Source organism: Cervus canadensis, chromosome 25, assembly GCF_019320065.1.
Source record: "Cervus canadensis isolate Bull #8, Minnesota chromosome 25, ASM1932006v1, whole genome shotgun sequence".
Taxonomy (NCBI): domain Eukaryota; kingdom Metazoa; phylum Chordata; class Mammalia; order Artiodactyla; family Cervidae; genus Cervus; species Cervus canadensis.
The window spans coordinates 14,564,119-14,579,493 of NC_057410.1; the positions used below are offsets into that span (position 1 = coordinate 14,564,119).

The window sequence follows — 15,375 nt, forward strand, 5'->3', positions numbered from 1 at the left end:
AATTTCATTACTCTAAAAGGTAGGTCTAAAGATATCTTGATGTGGTTTAGGTCAACGAGTGTTTTTTTATGTTTTCCTCTAAGAGTTTTACAGTGTCTGGTCTTACATTTAGCTAATTAATCCATTTTGAATTTATGCTTGTGTATGGTCTTAGGTAAAGTTCTAATATCATTCTTTCACATGTGGCTGTCCAACTTTTCCAACACCACTTGCTGAAGAGACTGTCTTTTCTCCACTGTATATTCTTGCCTCCTTTGTCAAAGATAAGGTGTCCATAGGGGCATTCATTTATCTCTGGGCTTTCTATCCTTGTACCATTAACCTATATTTCTGTTTTTGTGCCAATACTATGCTGTCTTGATTATTGTTGCTTTGCAGCGTAGGTTGAAGTCAAGGAGCATGGTTTCTTCAGTTCTGTTTTTCTTTCTCAAGATTGCTTTGGCTATTTGGGGTCTTTTGTGTTTCCAAACAAATCAATTTTTTTTTTTTTTTTTTTTTTTTGCTGTTCTAGCTCTGGGAAGAATGCCACTGGTAATTTGATAGGGATTGCATTGAATCTGCTTTGAGCAGTATATTCATTTTCACAATATTTATTCTTCCAGTTGAAGACTGTGGTATATTTATTCATCTGTTTTCATCATTGTGTGATACCTTTTTACCCACTTTCTGGAGAGTTTGTTTTGTAAATGGAAGTTGAAGTATGGCAGAAGTTTTTCTCACCTATTGAGAAAGGGATATGGCTTTTATTCAATTTTTTAATGTGGTGTGTCACACATTGCTTGGCGGATATTGAGAAATCCATGGGATATATTCTATTAATCATGCTTTATGGTCATTTTCTTGTATTGCTCGATTTGGCTGCTAATATTTTGTTGAGGATGTGTATATCTATTTTAATCCCTGATATAGGCGCTCAATTTTCTCTTTTTCAGTGTTATCTTTTCTGAATTTGGTATCAGGGTGAAACTGACCTTACAGAAGAGTTGAGAAGCATTCCATTCACTGAAATTTTGTGAAAAGTTTGAGAAGGATAGGTGTTAACTTTTCTCAAAATTTTTGCTAGAATTCAGCTGTGAAGTAATCTGGTCCTGGACTTAGTTTGTTGGGAGTGTTTTGATTACTGATCCAATTTCATACTGGTCAGGATCAATGGTCTGTTTATATTTTCCACTTTTTTTCCTGGTTCGATATTGGGAGAAAGCAGATTCTAAGAAGTTGTCTATTTCTTCTAGGTTGTCCATTTTGTTGGCATATAGTTGTTCATGTTAAATGCAATATATGATGAACTCACAGCTAACATCATATTCCACAATGAAAAGGTGAAATCATTCCCTCTTTGATCAGAAACAAAAGGATTCCCACTGTCACCACATTTATTCAACATAGTTTTGTAAGTCCTGGCCACAGCAATCAGACAAGAACATGAATAACATGAATCCTAATTGCAAATGATAAAGTACATGTTTCACTGTTTGCAGATAATATATTATGCATAAAAAATTGTAAATATACCATCAGAAAACTATTAGAGTGCAGCAAAGAATTTGGTAACTGCAGGATATAAAGTTAATATAAAGAAATTTGTTGCTTTTCTATACAATAACAACAAACTATTGAAAAGAGAAATTAAAGAAACTACCTCATTTCCAATGGCATGAGAAAGAATAAACTACAAAGGAATAAATCTACTTAAGGAGGCAAAAGGCTCCTACTTGGAAATCTATAAGACACTGAAGAAACTAACTTAAGATGACACCAGCAGATGGAAAGATTTACTGCATTCAGGATTTGGAAGAATTAATATTGTTTAAATGACAATAATGCCAAAGGCAATCTAAAGATTTAAAGTGAATCCAAAGGTATTTTTCACAAAGTAGAACAAGTAATTTTAAAATTTGTACGGAGACACAAAAGACTGCAAATCTTGTGAAATCTTGTGAAAGAAGAGTAGAGTTGGAGGAATAACATTCAACTTTTTTTTCTCCCCCCAATTATTTGTATTAGTTGGAGGCTAATTACTTTACAATATTGTAGTGGTTTTTGCCATACATTGACATGAATCAGCCATGGATTTACATGTGTTCCCCATCCTGAACCCCGCTCCCACTTCCCTCCCCATTCCATCCCTCTGGGTCATCCCAGTGCATCAGCCCCGAGCACTTGTCTCATGCATCCAACCTGGATGGCGATCTTTTCACCCTTGATGATACACATGTTTTGATGCTGTTCTCTCAGATCATCCCACCCTCGCCTTCTCCCATAGAGTCCAAAAGTCTGTTCTATACATCTGTGTCTCTTTCTCTGTCTTGCATATAGGGTTATCGTTACCATCTTTCTAAATTCCATATATATGCATTAGTATACTGTATTGGTCTTTATCTTTCTGGCTTACTTCACTCTGTATAATGGGCTCCAGTTTCATCCATCTCATTAGAACTGGTTCAAATGTATTTTTTTTAATGGCTGAGTAATATTCCATTGTGTATATGTACCACAGCTTTCTTATCCATTCGTCTGCTGATGGGCATCTAGGTTGCTTCCATGTCCTGGCTATTTTAAACAATGCTGCAATGAACATTGGGGTACACGTGTCTCTTTCAGATCTGGTTTCTTTGGTGTGTATGCCCAGGAATGGGATTGCTGGGTCATATGCCAGTTCTATTTCCAGTTTATTAAGGAATCTCCACACTGTTCTCTATAGTGGCTGTACTAGTTTGCATTCTCACCAACAGGACATAAATGAAAGACTAAAAAACCTTAAATCTTCTAGAAGAAAACATGGACAGAACACCCGTTAACAAAAATCATAGCAATATTTTCTGGATTTGTCTCTGAAAGGAAAGGAAATAAAAGCAAAAATAAACAAATGAGACTTAGACTTAAAAAATTTTGCGAAGAAAACCATTGACAAAATGAAAAGACAAAATATTAGAGAAAATATTTTCTAGCATAAGGGCTTAACATCCAAAATATATAAAGAGCTCATATAAATCAACATCAAAAAGACTCAACCAATTAAAAAATGGACCAAAAAACTATTCAGACATTTTTTTCTGAAGAATATAGACAGATTGCCAACAGGTACATGAAAAGATGCTCAATATCATTATTCATTAGAGAAATACAAATTAAAACCAGAGTTAGATACCACTTCACATTGTCAAAATGGATGTCATGAAAAAGAGCACAAATAACAAATGTTGGTGGTTCGATGTTGAGAAAAAGGAATCCTCTTGTACTGTTGGTGAGAATGTAAGTTGGTGCACACCATGTGAAAAATAGTATGGTGTTCTCAAAAAAGGAAAAATAGAACTATTATATGATTCAGCAATTCCACTCATGCATATATAACAAAAAACAAAATCACTAATGTGAAAAGATGCATGAGCTGCAATGTTCATAGCAGTATTATTTACAATTGCCAAGATATGGAAGCAAGCTGAGTGTCTTTCAATAGATGAATGGATAAAAAATGTAACATCTATCTATAATGCAATACTGCACAGCCACAAAAAACAATGAAATGTTGCCATTTGTGACAACATAGATGGACTCAGAGTGCATTATGCTAAGTGAAATAAATCAGACAAAGAAAGACAAATAATGTATGATATCACTTATGTGTGGAATCTTAAAAAATAAGTAGGGAATTCAACAAAAAAGGAAACAGACTCACAGATCCAGAGATCAAACTAGTGGTTATCAGTGGGGGAGGTCAGCACAGAGGCAGTGAATTATGAGGTAGAAACAATGACATATAAAATCAATAAGCTAAAAGGATATAGTCTACAACACAGTAAGTATAGTCAGTATTTTATAACTGTAAATAGAGTATAACCTTTAAAAATCATGAATTACTCTGTTGTACATCTGTAACTTATATAATATTGTACAACAACTATACCTCAAAAAAAGATGCAAACTGATAACTAACTTCAATTAAAAAGATATAGAGTGGATCAATGAATTAAATTACAAGACTCATATGTTATGTGACCTGCAAGAGACTCATTTCAGATTTAAAGAGAAAGTCTGAAAGTTGATAGGATGGAAAATGGTATTTTATGTGACGAAAAACAAAACACACAAAAAAGGCTAGGGTATCAATACATATATCAAACAAAAGATATATAAAAAATAAAATAAAACAAAATTATAAAATGAGAAAAAGAAGCACATTACATAATTTTAGGGGCTGATCCAACAAGAAGATATAACACTTGTAAATACATATTCTCCCAGTTGACAAGTTCCTAATAGATAAAGCAAATATTTACAAAAATTAACTTCCAATTAAAATAAATAAATAAATTTAAAAAATCATCACATTATGCACCTTAAATATAAACAATATTGTATGTCAATTATATCTAAATAAAGTTTGGAAAAAAAATAATGGGAGCAGTTGAGAGTAACACAATAGTAAAGGAATTTACATTCCACTTATATTGACAGACAGATGCAGAAAAACTATGAGAATACCCTGAACTTTAGAGCAGATGGACTAACAGATACAAATTGGACATTACATCTAAATGCAGTAGAATATATGCTCTTTTCAAGAGCTCATGGAATGTTCTTCAGCATAGATCACATGCTAGACCACAAAACAAATCTCAATAAATTTAAGACAATAATAATAATATCAAGTATCTTTTCTAGTCACAAAAGAATGAGGTTAGAAATCAACCATGAAAGAAAGAAAGGAAGGAAGACAGAAAGAAGGGAGGAAGCTAGGAAGAGGGAGAAGGGGAGCAAGAGAGAGGAGGAGGAAGGAAGGCAGGCAGGCAGGGAGGGAGGAAGGCAGGAAGGAAAGAAGATGAAAAAATGCAAACATGTGGCACCTAAAAAATGTGCCAGAAACACTATGAACCATTATGGCAGTGGTATCAATTGGAGGCTTCCCTGTCCTCTCCCATCTCTTGGAGCTTGTTCAAACTCAAGTCCACTGAGTTGGTGATGCCATCCAACCATCTCATCTTCTGTTGTCCCCTTCTCCTCCTGCCTTCAATCTTTCACAGCATCAGGATCTTTTCCAATGAGCTGGCTCTTTGCATCAGGTGGCCAAAGTATTGGAACTTTAGCTTCACATCAGTCCTTCCAATGAATATTCAGGGTTGATTTCCTTTAGGATTTACTGGTTCAGTTGCCTTGCTGTCCAATGGACTCGCATAACTCTTTTCCAGCACCACAGTTTGAAAGTATCAATTTTTCAATGCTCAATTCAGTTCAGTTGCTCAATTGTGTCCAACTTTGCAACTCCATGGACTGCAGCATGCCAGGCCTCCCTGTCCATCACCAATGCCCAGAGCTTGCTCAAACTCATGTCCATTGAGTTGGTGATGCCATCTAACCATCTCATCCTCTGTTGTCCCCTTCTCCTCCAGCCTTGAATCTTTCCCAGCATCAGGGACTTTTCAAATGAATCAGCTCTTTGATTCAGGTGGCCAAAGCATTGGAGTTTCAGCTTCAGCATTAGTGCTTCCAGTGACTATTCAGGACTGATTTCCTTTAGGATTGACTGTTTGGATCTCTTTGCAGTCCAGGGGATTCTCAAGAGTCTTCAACACTACAGTTCAAAAGCATAAATTCTTCAGCACTCAGCTTTATTTATAGTCCAACTCTCACATCCATACATAACTACTGGAAAAGCCATAGCCTTGACTAGTTGGACCTTTGTTGGCAAAATAATGTCTCTGCTTTTTAATATGTTGTCTAGGTTGGCCATAGCTTTTCTTCCAGGGAGCAAGTGTTTTTTAATTTCATGGCTGCAAATCCATCTGCAGTGATTTTGGAGCCCAAGAAAATAAAGTTTCTCACTATTTCCATTGTTTTGCAATCTATTTGCCATGAAATGATGGGATTGGATGCCATGATCTTTGTTTTTTGAATGCTGAGTTTTAAGCCAGCTTTTTCACTCTCCTCTTTCACTTTCATCAAGAGGCTCTTTAGCTCTTTGCTTTCTGCCGTAAAGTTGGTGTCATCTGCATATCTGAGGTTATTGATATTTCTCCTGGCAATCTTGATTCCAGCTTGTGATTCATCCAGCCTGGCATTTCTCATGACATACTCTTCATATAAGTTAAATAAGCAGGGTGACAACATACAGTCTTGATGTACTCCTTTCCCGATTTGGAACCAGTCTTTATTAGAATCATATTTCCCCAAATCTATCTTGCATATACCTTTTAGTTAAGCACCAATGTGAAATGTTTATGTAATTATGTAAATTATGTAATTATGTAATTATGTAAAATCTTATTGAAAATTAAAAAAACCTTTTTTCCCTTGAAATACACATCCGAGAGAATATAAAATCAAAGTGAGTGAAAGAATATGAAAATATGAAAAATTAAAATATTGTTGTATAAAGACTGGAGTGTTTTGTTAAATCAATCACACGGTAAGCTGTTTGGCACACAATAATAATTTATTCTAAAATTAATAGAATTAATTGGATCATAAATAAGTAAAAACAATTAGCATTTTTAAAAGTTTCAAATAAGTGATAGGTAATGGAATAAGAAAAGATACTGATCCTATCATTAAATATGTGTTTAGGGCACTAAAGATTAATTGCAGGCAAATGGAGGGCTACTGCTAGAAAAAGACTAATCTGAATATTTGAGGAGATTAAAATAAATCAGAAAAATATAAAGGTATACGTAAAAGGCTCCTTGTAAATGAGTCATAATGACTCAGGAAACTTATTGAGTTATAGTGACTCAGAAAACTTAAAATTCTTGAGTGAAGCACTGAACCAGGAATCACTGTTATTTCATACCATGATGACCTACAATTATGAATACAAAACGTCAAATACACTTGACAAATATTACTTTCAAAAGTGACATACAAGAGAATGACAGCATTTGGATAGCATTTTACAGATTTATTTATTTATAAGTATTATCACTTTTTAAAATGACTACATTTGATAAAATGTACAGTAATAAAAATAAAATTTTTGCTCTCTGTTCAAAGGACACTACAAGCCAGGATTTTATGACTGGAAGTTCACAAATTCAACTGTTTCATCAAATCATTTTCTGGGAGACAGCAAATTACTCAGTGGGCCTTTTACAATCAGTCCTACATTTTAACCACATGGTTTTAAGGCAGAGCTGTTCCACTAATGCACCCTGAATTTTAAATTAAGCTACTAACTCAGCTGAAGCAACTGGAAGAATCTGAATCATTTTAAGGATACTACCACTGATTGCTCTGCAACCTAGACAAGTCAGTTTCTCAGCATTTCAGCTTTTCAATTGTTAAATGAGGCTTAAATATTCTTCCCTCACATGACTTGAAGATATGGTAGGAACTATGGGAATGATTTTAGAAAAGTGATATAACTTGTTGAAATTAAGTACATAAGTACACTTAAAATAATCTTTCATACCAAGGTGATGCAATGTCTCTGCATTCACAGGTCATTGTTAATGTGTTTACACTTTAAAAAACAGTATACATGACTATAATTCTTTTATTTTAAGGAGCTCAGGATGCCCATTTTAATGTCAGATGGCTGCTTGCTCAACAGCATTATCACATTTTTGTATGCTTCATAGATGCACAAGATATTTGCTACAGAATTAATTTCAAGTATATGTACTCAGACAAATACAGCATCAGATTTCTAAATTAAAGATCACACAAATTTCTGAAGTTCCTAATCAGTGAATATGATTGTTGCTGTTAATCAGTCACCAAGTTGTGTCTGACTCTTTGCAATCCCATGGACTACAGCATGTCAGGCTTCCCTGTCCTTTACCATCTCTCAGAGATTGCTCAAATTCATACCCACTGAGTCAGTGATGCTATCCAACCATCTCATCTTTTGTCATTCCCTTACCTCCTGCCCTCAGTCTTTTCCAGCCGGTCAGCTCTTCACATCAGGTAGCTAAAGTACTGGATCTTCAGCCTCAGCCTCTATACTGACTGTATAGAGTTTCTCTATCTTCAGCTGCATAGGATATAATCAATCTGATTTCAGTACTGCCCATCTCATGATGTCCATGTATAGAGTCATCTCTTGTGTTTTTGGAAGAGCGTGTTTGCTATGTCCAGTGTGTTCTCTTGGCCTTGTTAGCCTTTGTTCTGCTTCGTTTTGTACTCCAAAACCAACCTTGCCTGTTACTCCAGGTTCTCTTGACTTCCTACTTCTGCATTCCAATCCCCTATGATGAAAAGGACATTTTTTTTTTTTTAAAGTTCTAGAAGGTCTTGTAGGTCTTCATAGAACTGTCTGACTTCCGCTTCTTTGGTATTAGTGATTGGGGCACAGACTTGGATTACTCTGATGTTGAATGGTTTGCATTGGAAATGAACCAAGATCATTCTGTAGTTTTTGAGATTGCACCCAAGTACCACATTTTGGATTCTTTTGTTGACTCTGAGGGATACTCCATTTCTTCTAAAAGATTCTTACAGTAGTTGATAAAATGGTCAAATTAATTAAATTTTCCCATCCCCTTCCATTTTAGTTCACTGATTCCTAAGATGTTGATGTTCACTCTTCCCATCTCCTGCTTGACCACGTCCAATTTACCTTGATTCATGGACCTAACCTTCCAGGTTCCTACACAATATTAGAGTCTATAGGCTTTATGGTAGGTCTAAAAGCAATCTTCAAAGAGACTTATGCCAACACGCACCTCCCAGGACTGCAGTTGTCAGTCCCCTTGTCCCTGCTGCAGGACATTGCTGATACATGCCCCTGCAGGAGACCTCCAAACACTCACAGGAAGGAGAAGAAGAGCCCATGCCCTTCTACTCTGTCATCTCCAGAAGAAGCAAGAACTACAATCCCATAGCCTCCAGAATGAAAACCACAATCACAGGAAAGTAACCAAAATGATCTCATGGATCACTGCCTTGTGCAAATCAATGAAACTATGAGTCACACCCTGCAGGATCACTCAAGATGGATGGGTCATAGTGTAGAGTTTTGACTAAATGTGGTCCACTGGTGACGGGAACTGGAAATCACTCCAGTATTCTTTCCTTAAGAACCCCATGAACGCTATGAAAAGGTAAAAGTTATGACAGTGGAAGATGAGCTCCCCTGGTTGGTAGGTGTCCAATACGCTACTGGGGAAGAGCAGGATAGTACCTCCAGAAAGAATGAAGAGGCTGGGCCAAAGAGGAAGTGATGTTCAGGTGTGGTTTTGTCTCATGGTGAAAGTAAAGTCTGATGCTATATAGAACAATCAGCGAATATTATTAACACTTCAATTATATAATTTACCTTAGCAAATGTAACAATATAAGCATGGAACACTATCACACATTTTTCACTTCAATTTTTGACTGAAATACTCTCTGGATTGAAACATCAAATTACTCTATTCGCCTCCTATGGTTAAACTTATTGATAAAATAATACATGTGTCTGACCAGTTTTTCTCCACTTTATAAGGGGAAAACTCTCAACTTGTATCAAATGCAGAAAAATTAAACTGATTTAAGAATAAGACAATTGATGTAAAGTTAGTTATATCACTGTATGTGGACTTTATAAAACCAGAAACCTCAAATAAATATAGCAAGGAGAACAACAGGGAAAGCTGTCCCACCCTGCAACAATAGAAGAGCCCCAACAATATAAGAGCTTCCGAGGTGAGGTGGCTCAGTGATAAAGAATCTGCCTGCCATTGCAGGAGTTGTAGGAGATGCGGGTTGGATCTCTTGGTCAGGAAGGTCCCCTGGAGGAGGAACGAGCAACCCACTCCAGTATTCTTGCCAGGAGAATCTCATGGAGAGAGGAACCTGGCGGACGACAGCCCATGGGGTTGCAGAGTTGGACTTGAATGAAGCAACTGAGCATGCACACAAATGCAAAGCAGAAGAAACTTCCTCTTCCTTCTTGGCAAGGACTCAGACAATCAAAAGCCACAGACTCTTTGTTATGGCCCTCCCTTTTCTCTATGAATCAGCACCTTCACTTGCCTGCAGGAACTTGCACATGACTTGTCCTGGTCACAGCCTCTGAACTGAGAATCTCTACTAATCATAGATAAAGCCTTCTTTGGTCAAGGAATATTTGGCAGCTTATTTGTTTCAGGTCAATAATTTTATTACACTCTACAGAGTGCTATCCAATATGACAACTGACAACCAGATGCTGCTATAGGGCACTTGAATTGTAGCCAGTGTCAATTGAGATGTACCGTAAGCATGAAATACATATCAGATTTCAAAGACTTAGTATAAAAATTTTAAATTTTCTCTGTAATAAGTTGATATTGATTGCATAACTAAAAACATTCTGCATATATAAAATTAAATGTATTATTACATCAATTTCACTGGTTGAGTTTGACTTGTTAATGCTGCCACTAGAAAATTAATATGTACATCAGTTTCATAGGTTTAGTTTTACTTCTGTGCAAGGGAGTTATTTCCTGCCATATCAATAAACAAGGATGTCACAGTCATCAGGGATTCCCACCCTCCAAATGTGAATCTCTAAGCCCAGGAAGAACAATACCTGCTATCAGGCAGCCATCAGCCAACTCCCATGGTGAGCACTGGGCCCAGATTGCTGAGATGCATATTAAAGGAATGATTTCAGTAAGCCTAGACTCTTGCGTCTTCCCAAACATAGAAAAGTGCTAAGTTCCTTGAGATGTCTGGTTTTCCTTAATTAACAATAATCTCTTGATGTTCAAACTATCTGCCCCTTGCCATAAGCTTCTATATAAATTGACTCCTCTCCCTCCACCTCCTTGAAGCAGTTATCTCAGGGTTACTTGAGATGATGTTTCTCAGGCTTGAAGTCCTAAAAATTCCCACCAAGTAAAACATAACTCCCAACTTCTAAACTGTAACTATTTTTTTTTTTACACTGACACTTGTTAATGCTGCCACTAGAAAATTTGAAATACGTATGTGACTAACATTGTATTTCCAGTGATCAAAACTAAGTCAAACTGTCAAAAAGGAAAAAAAAAATGATGGAATCCACCAAGCAAATACTCTTCCTTAAAAAGAGGAATCAAAAGCACTCAGATATACACTTAGATATACAATTTAAATAATGATACACATATAGTATTTATGACAAATATTAAAAATGACAGGAATACCTAGCAAGATGGGGGAGGAGCATGGAGATGTGGAATGCATTTCTCTTCACTGATGCATCAGGAATACATCTACAGATCCAACATGGAACACTGGCTGAAGACAGATAGGAGTCACTGACCAGAAAGAATTATATGGTCCCACACATAACCAGGTAAAATGAAAGAAAGACGGGAGAAGGAGGAGGAGAGCAAGAGGGCATGGACCTGCAGCTAGGGGTGGAGGAGCTAAAAGCAGGGGAGAAATTCCCACATTCCAAGAAATCAGTTGCAACATAAGGGAAGCATTTGAGGCTGTCTGCGGTGAAGCAAGTGATCTGTAATGGCCTGAATGGAGTGAGAACCACACGGATAATCTGTGTCTCAGCCCTAGGTACCCCAGAACAGGGCGAGTGTCCTACCAGTGAGCAGGGTGGCTGGGAGCTGGCCCATGGGGATCAGAGAGCAATCCAGGGGCATGGACTGCAGCTGACTGTGAAGAGATGGGCTGAGGGAAAGTGGGGTGGAATCCACAGCAAGAAATGCCTTCGGAGGAAAACCGGGTTACCACGGAGGCAGGGTACTACCGCTGAGTCACGTGAAGGGGTGGAGCCGCCAGCGTAGCCTCTCTGCCTGCGAATGTCAGCACTGGCAGCCAGCCGAGCGATAGAGAGGGACTCCATGAAGGCTGCTGTCTGAATACCTGATGCACCAAGCAATAAGGAACGATCAGCCAGGGAGGCCCTTTGAACGCCAGCAGCTAGAGGCTAGAAAAGACCCCTAATAAAACCCTATCTGTGCCTGTGGCCACCAGCTTTCCTACAGAACTGGCACTGCAAGGGACTCTATGATCCAACAAGCCACATCACCTCCATGCCCCATCCTCACTGGGGCAGTCCAAAGTACTCAAGGCAGCCCCAGGAGCAGACTCCTGTGAATGGCACACAAGCATAGGTAGGGATAAAATCGCACTTGAGCTCCAGGGGTAGACAGACTAAGGAAGAGGATGGGAAACTTTTCCAACAGCTACACAAGCTTCAGAATGAATCCACACGCTCAACTAGGCAGACTCGGTGTCTATGGAATATATAAAAGGACAGTGAGTGTTCCCACAGAAGAAAATGCTCTAGCTCTGGAAGCTGTGGGCATGGGCAAGCACGCACGGCAGTAGGGCCCAATTCCAGTGTGAGCTGTCCCCACCCCTGGTCCAGAGAGCAGCCCTGCCCACCACTGAAGAACCTCCCAGGGAGGCAGAGGTGGGCCATGGTTCACAGCAGGGGCAACAATGCTGACAGCCGAGAATCTATTTTTATGTTTTTTACCTTTCGTTTTAGTATTTTGTTTCTCTTCATATTTCATTGTTGTGGTTGTTATTATTTCTATTTAGGCACATGAGATTTTTTTTTTATCATACTTTTAGTTTCTTTCATATATTTCTACTTCCACTTTTCCTTTCTGCTGTTTTGTGTTTTGTTTGTTTGTTTGTTTGTTTTCTTTTTGGTTCTGCTTTCTTCTTGTTTTTCTTGAATACATATGGATTTTTATTTACATACTTCTATTTAATTTGCTTTTATATATATATTTTAACATTTTTCTTTGGTTGGTTTTTTGCCTTATTCTATAGTTGGCACTCTGGTTTTATTTTCTGTTTTGTGTTTTAGATAGTTTTGTTTTTAATTAGTTGGTTTTATTTTCAGTTTCATTGTTTCTAGGGTCACACTCCTGTGCTGTTTTCTTTGCTATATTTGGGTTCTTTTTGAGTATATGTATGTATGTGTGTGTGTATGTGTTTGTGTGTGTAAGTTCTGTTGTTTTTGTTCCTGTTTGTTGACATTGCTTTTACCATTTGTCTTGCTTTCATTTCCTGTTTTTTTTTTTTTCTGGGGGGGTGGGGTGCTGTTTAAGCCTCTTTATCTGTATACAGAAAGTTATAAGACACTGTTGAAAGAAATCAAACAGAACATAAACAGATGGAGAGACAGTCCATGTTGCTTAGTTGGAAAAATCAATATTGTGAAAATGACTATACAGCCAAATGAAATCTCCAGATTCATTGTGATCCCTATCAAATTACTATTGGCATTTTTCACAGAACTAGAATAAAAAAAATCTCACAATTCATATGGAAACACAGAAGACCCTGAATAGCCAAAGCAATCCAGACTATAATACAAAGCTACACTCATCAACATAGTATGGCACTGTCACAAAACAAGAAATAGTGGCTAATGGGACAAGATAGAATGAATACCCAGAGAAAACCCCATGCAACTATGGGTACCCTTTTTAACAAAGGAGCAAGAATATAAAATGGGGCAAAGATAGTCTCCTCAATAAGTGCTGCTGGGTGAATAGCTATGTGTAAAAGAATAAATTAGAATACTTCCTAATGCCATACACAAAGATAAACTCAAAATGGATTAATGGCCTAAATGCAAGACCAGAAACTATACAACTCTTAGGGGAAGACATAGGATAAACATTCTGTGACCTAAATCGCAGCAAGATCCTCTATGATCCACTTCCTAAAGTAATGGAAATAAAAACAAAAATAAACAAATAGAAACTAATTAAACTTAAAAGCTTTTGCACAGCAAAGGAAATGATAAACAAGATGAAAAGACAACTCTCATAGTCTGAGAAAATAATAGGAAATGAAAAATTGACAAAGGATTAATCTCCAAACATACAAGCAGCTCATACAACTCAAAACAAACAGCCTAATCAAAATTGGGAAAAAGACCTAAACAGACATTTCTCTGAATACACACAGATGGTTAATAAACACATGAAAAGATGCTTAACATTGCTTATTATTAGAGAAATACAAATCCAAACTACAATGAGATATCCCCTCACACTGGTCAGAATGGCCATCATCAAAAAATTCGCAAACACTAAATGCTAGAGAGGATGTGGAGAAAAGGGAACCCTCTTGCACTGTTGGTGGGAATGCAAATTGATACAGGCACTATGAAAGACAGTATGGATGTATGGAGTATTCCTTTAAAAACTAGGAATAAAACCACCATGTGACCCAGCAAACCACTCCTAGGTATATACCCTGAGGAAACCAAAATTGAAAAAGACACATGCAACCCAATGTTCATTGTATCCCATATAATTTTATGGAATGTGGAAGCTATGACTTTATGAAATGTACTATTTCTTAAGTAACAGGAATCGAAAGTCAAACTTACTCCTTGAGCCATGGTTTGCAGAATTAGTGTATTAGTAAGCATGAAAATAACATCAAACTCATACATCTCCATCAGAACTCTTGTGTGGCCAGGTGCACTGTAAATAAGAAGTATTATTTTGAAAGGAACTTTCTTTTTTTTTTTTTTTCTGAGCAATAGGTCACAACAGTGGGCTTAAGTGTGCTGTGTCACTTCAGTCAAGTCTGACTCTGTGTGACCCTATGAACTGTAGCCTGCCAGGCTCCTCTGTCCACGGGATTCTCCAGGCAAGAATACTGGGGGTTGCCATGAACTTCTCCAGGGGATCTTCCCAACCCAGGGATCGAACCTGGATCTCTTATGTCTCCTGCATTGTCAGGCGGGTTCCTTACCACTAGCACCACCTGGGAAGCCTGTGGGCTTAAATACTCTGCATTTGAAAAGGAACGCATTTGAGTCAGTTCTAATGAGGTGGATGAACCTCCAGCCTATCATACAGAGTGAAAAAGCCAGAAAGACAAAACAAATATTGTATATTAATGAATATATATGGAATCTAGGAAGACCGTACTGATGAACCTGTATGCAGAGCAGTAATGGAGGCCCAAAGATAGAGAACGGATTTACGGACACAGGGCTGGGGCGTGGAAGGAGAGGATGGGATGTAAGGAGAGAGTAACATGGAAACATACATATTACTATATGTAAAGTAGATAGCCAACGGGAATTTGCTATATGACTCAGGGAACTGAAACCAGGGCTTTGTAACAGAGAGGTGGGATGGAGAGGGAGACGGGAGGAAGATTCAAGGAACATAGATTTAGCTATGGCTGATTCATATTGATATTTGGCAGAAACCAACACAATATTGTAAAGCAATTATCCTTCAGTTAAAAATAAATAAATTAAAAAAAAAAACCACCTCAATATCAGTCTTACTTAAAACATTAGAAATAGTGAGAAAATATCTAAAGATAAAAAAGTAGTGTGTTCCTCTCTTTTACTTATTAACATGTTTGCTATGCAGAGGGAAACCATAATTTCAGAACTCTGCTTATCTATTTTTATTGGCAATTAGCAGACATAATTCTAGAGTTTTGTTTTATTGTTTGTTTGTGAGGTATGTGCTC

The 15,375-nt window shown here is 37.4% G+C and overlaps 1 protein-coding gene across 1 annotated transcript in view; it reads right to left on the reverse strand.

The window, feature by feature from the left end:
- Nucleotides 1-15,375, reverse strand: part of CPNE8 (copine 8) — a 260,545-nt gene that overhangs the window by 99,083 nt on the left and 146,087 nt on the right. The window lies entirely within an intron of this gene.